At 39.5% G+C, this 13,575-nt stretch overlaps 1 pseudogene; it reads left to right on the top strand.

Moving 5' to 3' along the window:
* Nucleotides 1–12,338: 12,338 nt before the first annotated feature.
* LOC116625349 lies at nucleotides 12,339–12,932 on the top strand (annotated as a pseudogene).
* The last annotated feature ends 643 nt before the right edge of the window (nucleotides 12,933–13,575 follow it).

Raw genomic sequence — 13,575 nt, 5'->3', positions numbered from 1 at the left:
AGGCAAGCAATTCACCCTCACTGTCCTACCTCAGGGATAAATCGGCTCTTCATCCCTATGTCATAATTTAATTTGAAGGAATCTTGATAGCCTTTCCTTCCCGACATCACACTGATCTGTTTACACTGATGACATTATGCTGATTGGGCTAGTAAACAGGAAGTAGCAACTGCTCTAGACTCATTGACTTATTGTCAGAGGGTAGAAAATAAATCTGACAGAAATCAGAGGGTTTCCACCTTGGTGAAATTTCTAGGGGTCCAGTCATATGGGGCATGTCAAGATATTCCATCTAAGGTGAAGGATAAGTTGTTGGATCTGGTCCCTCCAACAATGAAAAAAGAGGCATATCGCCTAGTGGGCCCGTTTGGATTTTAGAAGCAACATATTCTGCATTTGAGTGTGGTACTCTGATCCGTTTAATGAGCCACCTGAAAAGCTGCTAGTTTTGAATGGGGCCCGAACAAGACGACGCTCTGCAACAGACCATACGATCTGAGGGATCCAATAGTGCTTGAAGTCTCGGTGGCAAACGGCGATACTGTTTAGAGCCTTTGGCAGCCCACTCTAGGTGAATCAGAGTGTAGGCCTTTGGGATTTTGGAGCAAAGCCCTGCTATCTTCTATGGATAACTACTGTTCTTTTGAGAGACAGCTTTTGGCTTGTTATTAGGCCTTAGTAGGGAATGAAAGCTTAACCACGGGCTACCAAGTTACTCTACAACCTGAGCTGCCTATCGTGAATTGAATGTCTTACCTACCAAGCCATAAAGTTGGGCATGCACAGCAGTATTCCATTATCAAGTGGAGGTGGTGTATACTAGAATGGGATCAAGCAAGCCTTCGTGTAAGTTACAGGAAGAAGTGGCCCAAATGCCCATGATCCCTACTCCTACTACACTATCACCTCTCTCCCAGTCCCCTATAGCCAGTTGAAAGAGCAGAGAGGACTTGAGCCTGGTTAACAAATGGTTCTGTACAATATGAAGATATTACCAGAAAGTGGACCATTGTAGCACAATAGCCCCTTTTGGGACATCTCTGAAAGATAGTGGTGAAAGAAAAGGCTTCCAGTGGGAAGAATGTTGAGCAACCTGGTTGTTCACTTTGCTTGGAAGGAGAAAGGGCCAGACAGGCAACTACATACCAATTCATGAGCTATGGTCAATGGCTTGGCTGGATGGTCAGGGATTTGGAAAGAATATTATTGGAAAAATTAGTGAGAAGGAAATTTGGGGAAGAGGTACATGATAGACCTCTCTGGCAAAAAAAAAAAGTGAAGATTTGTGTCCTGTGTGAATTCTGACTAAGGGATGACCCCAGCAGAGGAAGATTTTAATAATCAAGTGGCCAGGATGGCCTGTTCTGTGCATTATCAGTCTCTTTCTGCATCCACTTTTTTCATTTCCCGATAGGTTCATGATCAAAGTGTTCATGGTGGCAGGGATGGAGATTATTCATAGGTTAAGCAACATGGACTTCCACTCACCACGGCCAACCTGGCTATAGCCTCTGCTGAATGCCCAATTTCTTGGTAGCAGAGACCAACACTGAGACCTGGTATGGCACTATTTAACAGGGTGATCAGCCAGTTACCCTGTGGCAGATTGGTTACATTGGACGACTTCCATCATAAAAGGGACAACACTTTGTTCTTAGTGAAATAGACATTACTCTTGGTGTGATTTGTCTTCCTTGCATGCAGTGCTCTGTCAAAACTTCCATCCATGGTCTTACAGACTGCTTTAGTCACCATCATAATATTCCTCATTGTTTCTGATCAAGGAACTCATTTCACAACAGATGAAAGGGAGCAATGGGCCCATGTTCATGGAATTCACTGGTATTACCATGTTCCCCACCATCCTGAAACAGCTGGTTTGCCTTTTGAAGTTACAGTGCCAGTTAGGTGGCAATACTTTGCGGGGCTGGGCAAGATTCTCCAGCATGTTATGTATGCTCTGAGTCAGCATCCAATATATGGTACGGTCTCTCCCATCGCTAGGATCCATGAGTCCAGCAATCAAAAGGTGGAAGTGGGAGTGGCACCACTGACTATTACCCCGAGTGTTTGCTTCCTTTCCTTGCAACCTTATTCTCTCTGCTGGCCTAGTGGCCTTAGTTGCAAAGGGAAGAATGTTTCCACCAGAAGACCAACAATGGGTCCATTGAACTGGAAGTTAAGGCTGTCGCGTGGTTATTTTGGGCTCCTCATATCTCTGAACCAACAGACAAAGAAAGAAGGGACTTTCTGTGCTGTCTGGGGTGGTTGATCCTGATCACTAAGGGGGAAAATTGGACTACTACTCTACAATGGAGGTAAGGAAGAGTATGTCTGGAATACAGGATATCCCTTGGGGTGTCTCTTACTATTACCATGCCTTGTGATTAAGTCAATGGAAAACTACAACAACCCAGTTCTGGCAGGACTACGAATGACCCAGATCCTTTAGAAATGAAGTTGTCAGTCACTCAAATAAAGAACTACAACCAGCTGAGGAACTTGCTGAGGGCAAAGGGAATACGAAATGGGTAGTGGAAGAAGGTAGTTATAAATACTAGCTATGGGGGTGCCTGAGTGGCTTAGTTGGTTAAGCATCCGATTCAGGGTTTCAGCTCAGGTGATAATCTCAGGGTCCTGAGATCAAGCCCCTCATCTGACTCCTCACTCAGTGCAGTCTGCTTGGGTTTCTCTCCCTCTCCCTCATGCTCTCTCTCTCAAATAAATAAAATATTTTAAAAATTAAAAAATAAATAAATACCAGCTATGACCATGTGACCAGTTATAGAAATGAGCAGCAATGAGGACTGTAATTGTCATGAGTATTTTGTTATGAATATGTTTGTGTGTATATACACAAATATGTATTAATACACACACATGTTAATATGTGTTAACTTACCTATATATTAATGTATGGTAATACATATATTTTATAATTATAATTATATTGTAATGTTTAATTTTTTTTAGAGAGGGAAGGGGGAGGGGAGGGCCAGAGGGAGAGAGAGAATCTTTTTTTTTTTTTTTTAAAGATTTTATTTGTGAGACAGAGAGAGAACACAATCAGGCAGAGTGACAGGCAGAGGAAGAAGCAGACTCCCCGCTGAGCAAGGAGCCCGATACAGGACTCGATCCCAGCACCCTGGGATCATGACCTGGGCTGAAGGCAGATGCTTAACCGACTGAGCCACCCAGGTGTCCCAGAGAGACAGAATCTTAAGCAGGCTCCGTGCCAGCACAGAGCCCGGACGTGGGGCTTGATCTCATGACCCTGAGATCATGACCTGAGCCAAAATTAAGAGTCAGACGCTTAACCAACTGAGCCACCCAGGCGCCCCTGTGATGGTTAATTTTATGTGTCAACTCGACTGGACCATGAGGTGCCCAGATATTTGGCCAAACATTATTCTGGGTGTTTCTATGAGGATGTTTCTGGACGAGGTTAACATTTAAATCAGTAGACTGAGTATAGCAGATCTCCCTCCCCAATGTGGGTAGGCCTCATCCAATCAGTTGAAAGCCTGAATAGAAAAAAAAAGGCTGAGCCTCCCTTGAGTAAGAGAATTCTTCCTGCCTGATTGCTTTTGAACCGAGACATCGGCATTTTCCTAACTTTGGCCTTGAAGTGAAATATTGGCTCTTCTTGGGTCTGGAGCCGGTCAGCCATCAGATAGGAACTACAACCATGGCTCTAATGGTTCTTGAGCCTTCTGACTTGGATTGGAACTAAACCATTAGCTTTCCTGTGTCTCCAACTTGCTGACTCACTCAGATTATTATGGGATTTGCCTGCCTCCATAAGAGTGTGATCCAATTCCTTATAATAAATCTCCTTATAAGACACAAAGAAATGGCAAAAATTCCATTCTCATGGATTCAAAGAACAAAGAGTGTTAAAATGTCTATACAACCCAAAGCAATCTACACATTTAATGCAATCCCTATCAAAATGCCAACAGCATTTTTCACAGAGTTAGAACAATCCTAAAATTTGTATGGAACTACAAAAGACCCCAAATAGCCAAAGCAATCCTGAAAAAAACCCCACAAAGCTGGAGGCATCACGATTCTGGACCCCAAGCTATATTACAAAGCTGTAGTCATCAAGACAGTATGGTACTGGCACAAAAGCAGACACGCAGATCCAAAAGTAGACATGTAGATCATTGGAACAGAATAGAAAACCCAGAAATGGACCCATAACTATATGGTCAACTAATCTTCAACAAAGCAAGAAAGAATATCCATTGGAAAAAGAGACAATCTCTCCAATAAATAGTGTTGGGAAAACTGGACAGCAACATGCAGAAGAATGAAACTGGACCACTTTCTTACACCATTCCATTATATATGATGGACTATTAGGTAACAAAAAAGAATGAAATTTTGCCATTTGCAATGATGCAGATGGAGCTAGAGTATATTATGCTAAGTGAAATAAATCAGAGAAAGAAAAATACCATATGATTTCACTCATGTGAAATTTAAGAAACAGAACAGATGAACATATGGGAAAGGGTAAAAAAAGAGAGGAGGCAAACCATAAAAGAGACTCTTAAGGATAGAGAACAACCTGAGGGTTGATGGAGGGAAGTGGGTGGGGGAATGGCCTAGATGGTGATGGGTTTTAAGGAGAGCACTTATTATGATGAGCACTGGGTATTATATGTAAGTGATGAGTCACTAAATCCTACTCCTAAAACCAATATAACACTATATGTTAACTAACTAGAATTTAGATAAAAATCTGGAAGAAAAAAAATCTCTTTTTATACATATATATATATATATATATTTTCTTCCTTCTCTTCCCCCTTATCATATGACATAAGATATATTGACTTTACAACATAGTATGTAAGTATTGTTAACTTGATTATTTTTCCTCTTTTATTAAGATATAACTGGCATATAACATTGTATAAGTTTAAGGCACACAACATAATGACTTGATATATATATATATATATATATATATATATATATATATATATATATATTGTGAAATGATTACCACAATAAGTTAACAACCATCACCTCACATAGTTACACATTTTTTTTCTTGTGATGAGAACCTTTAAGATCTACTCTCTTAGCAACTTTCAAATATACAACACATTGTTGTATTGTTAGTTATAGTCATCCTGCTGTGCATTACATCCTCAGAACTTATTTCTCTTAGAACTGGAAGTTTATACCTTTTGACCACCTTCACCCAATTCCCCCCCCCCCCCCCTAAGTATTGCTAACTTTATATCATAGTATTTAAGTTACAGGAGATCAAGGAGAAGAGTGACCACCACTCAAGAGCTATGCTTTCTCTTTTGGGCAAAGGGTTAGTGTATTTTTGCTTGTACGCAGGACAGTTGTATCATGTTAGGCAGAGAAGTATGACCTTGTTTTATTGTCTTTATTTGGAGATTAAATATGGTTTAAGGAGATCTGTATTGGTGCCAAGTTGACAAGGGCTGGACAATATGATGGTTAATTTTACGTGTCAACTTGGCTAGGCTGCAGTGCCCAAATATTTGGTCAAACACTAGTCTAGATATATTGTAAAGGTATTTTAGATGAGATTAACATTTAAATCAGTAGACTTTGAGTAAAGCAGGTTATCCTTTATAATGTGTATGGTTCTCATCCAGCCAGCTGAAGGCCTTAAGGGAAAAAGACTGAGGTCCCCAAGGAAGAGGGAATTCTGCCTCCAGACTGCTTTCAGACTTAAGCTGCTGCAATGTCAACTTTCCCTCAGTCTCCAGTCTTCCAGCCTGCAATTACATAGGGCAATTCCTTAAAAATTTCTCTCTCTCTCTCTCTCTCTCTCTCACACCTCTGTCCCTACCTTCTCTCTTTCTCTGCATATACATATATCCTATTCGTTCTGTTTCTTTGGAGAACTTGGATTAATATACTGGAAGGGTAATATTCAGTGGATGAATTTCCTGATCATTATAAAGCCAATTCACCATGCATATGAATGACATTATTCACCAATGCATATGAAGTACATTAGCCACCACATCTGGGGTGTTCCACTTGACACTTATAGGAAGAGAAGATATATAGTTTTTTTTCCCCAAGGTAAAGAAACTTTACAGCAGCTTTTATCCAGTCCACTTGGCTGTTACCTTGGAAATAATCTGCTGTGTCTAGATCATGTATAACGAACTGTATGTGATTGTTTAGTATGATCTGTGAATCCTGTATCAACCAAAGCGTGCTCTTTCTCTCTGATCTGAAACCAAGGATACTACACTTAAATGAGTCACAAGACACCATCTGTTTTAGTAAATGTTCTTCAAGGAAGCTAATTATACTGATCCACAAAATTAGATAACTTCTTGACACTATATCCCCTGCTTACAGTAGTTTCTTGGTTTTGCCTGCCCTCCCTAGACTACCTTCTTGGTGAACAGAGGTAAAAAATGTACTGTCTGTTGTCTCAATACAATTTTTCCTTTTAGGGGCAGCTCTGAGGCTAGCGTCATAGCTCAAACTGACCCAAATCTGAGCTTGGCTCAGTGTCAGGATCTACCTTAGCACTCTCTTTTACTTTCTTTTTAATTATTACAGAAAACAATAACCAATTATGTATTTAGTGTGTTTCTTATTATTCTGCATTTCTTTTTTTTATTATGTTCAGTTACCCAGCATATAGTACATCATTAGTTTTTGCTGTAGTGTTCAACGATTCATTAGTTGCGTATAACACCCAGTGCTCATCACCACACGTGCCCTCCTTAATACCCATCACCCGGTACCCCATCCCCCCACCCCCCTCCCTCTGTAACCCTCAGATTGTTTCCCGGAGTCCAGAGTCTCTCATGGTTTGTCTCCCTCACTGATTTCTTCCCCTTCAGTTTTCCCTCCTTTCCCCTGTGGTCCTCCACACTATTCCTTATGTTCCACATATGAGTGAAACCATATGATAATTGTCTTTCTCTGTTTGACTTATTTCACTTAGCATAATCCCCTCCAGTTCCATCCATGTCCATGCAAATGGTGGGTATTCATCCTTTCTGATGGCTGAGTAATATTCCATTGTATACATTGTACCACATCTTTTTATTTTTAAGATTTTATTTATTCATTTGAGACACAGAGATACAGAGAGAGAGAGAACATGAGCAGGGAGAGAGGCAGAGGCAGAAGGAGAAGCAGGCTCCCCGCTGAGCCAGGAGCCCGATGCGGGGCTCCATCCCAGGACCCTGGGATCATGACCTGAGCCGAAGGCATACGCTTAACCATCTGAGCCACCCAGGCGCCCCTGTACCACATCTTCTTTATCCGTTCATCTGTTAAAGGGCATTTCAGCTCCTTCCATAGTGCATTTCTTTATGTATCTAGTCAGCCAACACCTGGAGAGTTGGGTCTATAATATCTAGATTCCATTGGCAATTTTTACCTTTAGTAACCGGTAATATTGCAGCTACAGTTTCCTACTATGGGTGAATAGAAAATCATCCAGGTTTTTGTTTTGTTTTGTTTTTATGTTCAGTTATCCAGCATATAGTACATCATTAGTTTTTGATGTAGTGTTCAATGGTTCATTAGTTGTGTATAACACCCAGTGCTCATCACAACATGTACCCTCCTTAAAAACCATCCAGGTTTAAAAAAAAAAGAAAAGAAAAGAAAAGAAAAGAAAGCCATCCAGGAATCAAAGGCTCCTCATTCTCCCACCCTTTCATCTTTTTTCTTCCCAAACCACATGTTTCAGTAATTCAGAGTTGTTTCAATAAGTCTTTTTTTTTTTTTTTTTTCTGACACCTGCTACCTGGAGCAAGGCCAAACTTCACAGGTGAAGTGCGCAGTTCTCCATAAAACTGCTCTCACTTCAGACACTAGCCACAGATTTGGGGGTTCTCAGGTCATCCTCACTTCTGACCACCTGGCTACAAATTCAGGGGTCCCTACTATCCCTTCAGGTTCAGTAATTTGCTAGAATAACTAACGCAATGCAGGAAAACACTATATTTGTGATTTTAGTTTTATTACAACAAAAGGATAAAAATCAGAACCAGCCAAAAGGAGAGATGCATAGGGCGAGATATGGGAAGGTCCTAAACACTAAGCTTCTGTCTCCCCAGTGATGTTTTACCCTCCCAGCACATCAATGTGTGACAATACACAGAATGCTGTCAATCAGGGAATCTCACCTGAGTTTTGGTGTCCCAAGTTTTTATTGGGGTTTAATTATGTAGGCATGATAGATTAAATCATTGGTCACGTGGTTGAACTCAGTCTCCAGCCCCTTCTTTCTCTGGTGATTGGGTTGATATCACAAGGCTCAAAGCCCCAACCCTCTAGTCACATGGTTGTTTTTCTAGCATGACCAGCCCCCATTCTGAGCCATCTTATTAGCATAAACAATCTAGGGGCCCACCATGAATCACCTTGTTAACATAAATTATGAGATGTGATCTGTGGGGTCCACCATGAACTACAAAGACACTCCTATCACTTGGAAAATCACAAGGTTCTACAAGTTATCTCCTGAGAGCTGGGGACAAAGGTCAGTCAAATTCTTTATTACATGCTAAATAACAGAAAAGGCACATCATAAAAAATTCACCTTACTGGAATATTTCTAAATCTCTGGAATATAGAAAATGTACAGACAAATAGGGAAAAAGATGTTATAACGAACAATTCAATGTAAATTTAACAACTTAGACAAAATGAACCAATTCTTTTAAAGCCCCGAATTACCAAAACTCAACCAATATGAAATAGATAACTTAAATAGTTCTTGAAAGAAACTGAATTTATCATTAATTACCTTCTATAAAAGAGGTATCTCCAGGCCCAGATGATTTCACTGGCAAATTCCACTATGCATTTAAAGAATTAACACAAATTCTACAATATCTCTTTCCAAAAATGGAATAGGAAGGAACACTTCCCAACTGATTTTATGAAACCACCATTACCTTGACAACAAAACCAAAGATACTGTTTTTTAACAGTACAAAAAGAATCAAGTAAGAAACTACAGACCAATAAACTTCATGAACAAAAATGAAAAAATCATTTAAAAATTAGCAAATTGAATCTAGCAATGTCCAAAAAGAAAAAAATATAGTTTATGTGAGGTTTATCCCAGAAATGCAGTTAAAATTAGTTAATTTAATCCATTACATTAATTGCCAATAAAAGAAAAAATAAATAATTATATCAATTGATGTGGAAAAAGTCCTTGACAAAATTTAACATACATTCAAGATAAAAAATTTCAGCAAACTAAGAATAGAACAGAACTTCCTCAAGCTGATAAAAGGCATCTACAAAAAATCCTACGGCTCACATCATACTTAATGGTAAACAATAAAATGCTTTCCCCCTGAAGTTTAGGAACAAGACAAGGATGTTTACTTGCCACTCCTATTTGAAATTGTAGTAGAAGTCCTACCTAGTGTAACAACTCAAGAAAAAGAAACAAAAGGCACCCAGATAGGAAAAGAAGAAATAAAACTGCCTATGTTTACAGATGACATGATTATCTATGTAGAAAATCCCAGGGAATCTACAAAAAAATTCCTATAACTAATAAATAGCCTCCCTGGTGGTCTAGTGGTTAGGATTCGGCGCTCTCTCCTATAACTAATAAATGAGTCTAGTAAGGTCAAAGGATACATGCTCAGTACACAAGTATTAGTTGTATTTATATACACAATAAATGTATAAATGAAAATCAAAAATTTGAAAACCAATGTAATTTATAATAGCTCCCCAATATGAAATACTTACACATGAATATAACAAAACATGTACTGGATCTATATTCTGAAAACTACAACACAGTGATTAAAGAAATCCAAGAACACGTTGTTAAATGCAATAAACTCAAATATACCATGTTCATGGATTTGAACACTCAATAAATATATCAATTCTTCCTGATTTTTTTTTTTTTTTTGGTGAGAGAGTGTGTGTGTGCGCAGAGGGGCAGAGGGAGAGGGAGAGAGAGAATCTTTAAGCAGTTTCCATGTCCAGCATGGAGCTGGACATGGAGCTTGATCTCACAACCCTGAGATCATGACCTGAGCCAAAATCAAGAGTCGGACATCTAACTGACTGAGCCACCCAAGCAACCTTCTTCCTGAATTCTATAGATTTAACGCAGTACAATTAAAGTAGCAGCAGGACTTTTTTGTGGATAAAGACAACATGATTCTAAAATTTATACTAAAAGTCAAAGGAACTAAAGTCATTAAAACAGTTTTAAAAAGAATAAAGTTGGAGACTTACTATATATAACACTACAATAATTAAGGCAGTGTCATTAGTGAAGGGGTAGATCTAAAACAGTGGAACAGATAAGAGACTCCAGAAATATTGCCAACTAATTTTTTAAATTTACTTTTTAGATGAAATTTAACATAATATTAACCATTTAAAAGTGAACAGCTTAGTCACAGTACTGTCACAATATTGTGTAAGTATCACTTCTATCTAGTTTGAAAACATTTTCATCACCCCCCCCAAAATATCTGTACCCATCAGAAAACTACTTCCCATCACCCTCCCACCAGGTTCTGGTGCCCACTAATTTACTTTCTATCTCTATGGATTTACCTATTCTGGATATTCCATATAAATCAGATCACACAATATGTGACCTTTGTGTCTGGCTTCTTTCACTTAGCATAATGTTTTTGAGATCCATTAACATTGTAGAATGTATCAATACCTCATACATTTTTAAGGCTAGATAATATTTCATTGTATGTATATACCACAATTTGTTTATCCATTCGATAGCTGATGGACATTTGAGTTGTTTCCACCCTTTGGCTATTAAAATAGTGTTGCTAGGCAGTATTTCTTTGAATACCTGGTTTCAGTTCCTTTCAGTATATAACTTGGAGTGGAATTGCTGGGTCCCATGGTAACTCCTTATGTTTAATTTTTTGAGGAACCACCAAAATGTTTTCCACAGTGGCTGAATCTTTTTACATTCCCACCAGCCATGTATGAAGGTTCCAATTCCTGCACATCCTCCTCTACAATTCTTAGTTTCTTTTTAAAAAATAGCCATCCTGGTGGGTGTAAAGTAGTATCTCATTGTTGTTTTGAGCTTTCCTAATGACTAAGAGTGTTGTGTATCTTTTCATGAGCTTGTTTGCTATTGTGTATCTTCTTTGGAGAAATTACTATTGAAATCCTTGTGCATTTTAAAGACTGGGTTGTTTGTTGTTGAGTTGTGAGAGTTGTTTGTGTATTTTGGATAGTAGACCTTTATCAAATATATGATTGTAAATATTTTCCCCATTCTGTGGGTTATTTTTTCATTTTTTTGATATCTTTGATGCACAAATGTTTTTACTTTTGATGAAGTTCTATTTATCGATTTTTTTCTTGCCTGTACTTTTAGTGTCATAGGTAAAAATCCAATGCCAAATCCAAGATCATGAATATTTACCCCTACATTTTCTTCTAAGATTTTTATAGTTTTAACTCTTACATTTAAGTTGTTATTTTGAGTTAATTTTTCCATATGATGTGAGGTAGAGGTCCAACTTCATTCTTTTGCATGTGGCTATCCAGTTGTTCCAGCACCTTTTTTTCAGCTTTATTGAGGTATAATTGATAAATAAAAATTGTATATATTTAAGATGTACAACGTGATGTTTTGATATATGTATATATTGTGAAATGATTACCACAATTGTGCAACTTAACATCTCCATTACCTCACATAGTTATGATTTTTTTGTGGTGAGAACACATAAGACCAACTCTATTAGCAAATACTCAAGCATATGATGGGTATTATTATTTTTAAAATTGAAGTATAGTTGTCATACACTATTTTATTAGTTTCAGGTATACAATATATGTTTCATAATATCCATTGTGAAATGCTTGCCACAATGTGTAGTTACCATCTATCATCATACAAAGTTATTACATTATTATTGACTATATGTCCTATGCTGTACTTTTCATCCCCATGACTTACTTATTCTATAGAAACTTTGTACCTCTTAATCTCCTTCACCAATTTCACCTATTTCCCCCCCACCCTCCCCTCTGGCAACCACCAGTTCTCTGTATTTATGAGTTTGTTTCCGGGTTTTTTTGTTCATTTGTTTTGTTTTTTAGATTCCACATATAATGAAATCATAGCGTAATGCCCTCTAGGTCCAACCATGCTGTCTGCAATCCAGGATTATTAAGTATAGTTACTATGCTGTACATTAGATTTCCAGAACTCATTCATCTTGCATAACTGAAACTTTGTGCCCTTAACCAACATCTCCCGTTTCCCCCCGCAATCAATAAGCCCCCTCCACGTGCCCTCCCACCCCTTTCCCCAGCCCCCTGCCGTCATGTATACCGAGTGCTGCCCTCGGGGGCTGCGCTGCCTCACTGGCAGGACAGGAGAAGCCGCTGCATGCCCTGCTGCAAGGCCATAGGGTTATAAATTTGCTTCAATGAAAAGAGTCGCAGAGAGCAAGCCAAGATTGAGAGAGATGCCCATGAGCATTAGGAACCAACCCCCTCTGAGACGGTGGAGGAGACCTACTTCCCCAAGATCTACTGGCCCAAACACACCTGCATCTCTGAGCTGAAGGCCTAGGCAGTGAAGAAAGACTGGCAAAAGAAGCTGACCCAGTTTAAGTTTGTGTGGGGAGCTCAGAACACTGCCCACCCCCCTCCCCTTGCTCATCTCTGCACCTGAGATGAGACAGGAACCTGAGCAGGGCCCCTGCTGCGGACATATGGATGCTTTCCTGCAGATGGTGCCCAGGACTGTGTACCCATCCAGCTGTGACCACAAAGGATTCTATAAAAGAAAGCAGTACAAGCCTTCCCTTGGCCACAAATGTGGCACCTGCTGGTGTGTGGATGAGGACAGGATGAAGATGCCAGGCATGGAATTTGTCGATGGGGACTTTCAGTGTCACATCTTTTTTTTTTAGATTAATTAATTAATTAAAGAGAGAGAGTGCACATGAGCAGAGGGGGGAGAGGGGTAGAGGCAGAGGGAGAGAGAGAATGCACATGCAGACTCCCCACTGAGCACAGAGCGTGACATGGGGCTTGATCCCAAGACCTTGAGATCATGACCTGAGCTGAAACCAAGAGTCAGATGCTTAACTGACTGAGCCACCCAGGTGCCCCTCAGTGTCACATCTTTGATAGCAGCAACTTTGAGTGATGAATCCCTTCCTCATCCTTCTCTTGCCCCATTCCACCCCCAGTCTTAACTCCAGCAAATGTCTCCCTCCACCTGGGGAAGCCACTCGTTTAATCTTATTTAAGGGTAAATATATATATTTGAGGAAACTGAGGACCTTGGAATCTCCAGCATGGTCTCAACTTTGAAAAATGGCAAAAATGGTGATGCAAAGAGCTAAGGAAAACCCCCTGCCCCCTTTTAAATGGTTTTCTTTTTGAGGCAAGTGAACAAACAGGGAAGGGAAGAGAAGAGGAACAAGAGAAAGAGAAGGGAGGAAACCACATGTGTAGGAGGAGGAAAAGATTGTTAGAAAAAGGAAAAGAAGAATGTATGGGTGGGAAGGAAAGGTCACCTGGAACATGGCTGGATTCATCTTTCTGGCC

This window comes from Phoca vitulina, unplaced genomic scaffold (assembly GCF_004348235.1).
Source record: "Phoca vitulina isolate PV1807 unplaced genomic scaffold, GSC_HSeal_1.0 scaffold77, whole genome shotgun sequence".
Lineage (NCBI taxonomy): Eukaryota > Metazoa > Chordata > Mammalia > Carnivora > Phocidae > Phoca > Phoca vitulina.
The sequence above is the reverse complement of the archived record's forward strand: the minus strand, read 5'-3'. Positions and strand labels throughout refer to the sequence as shown.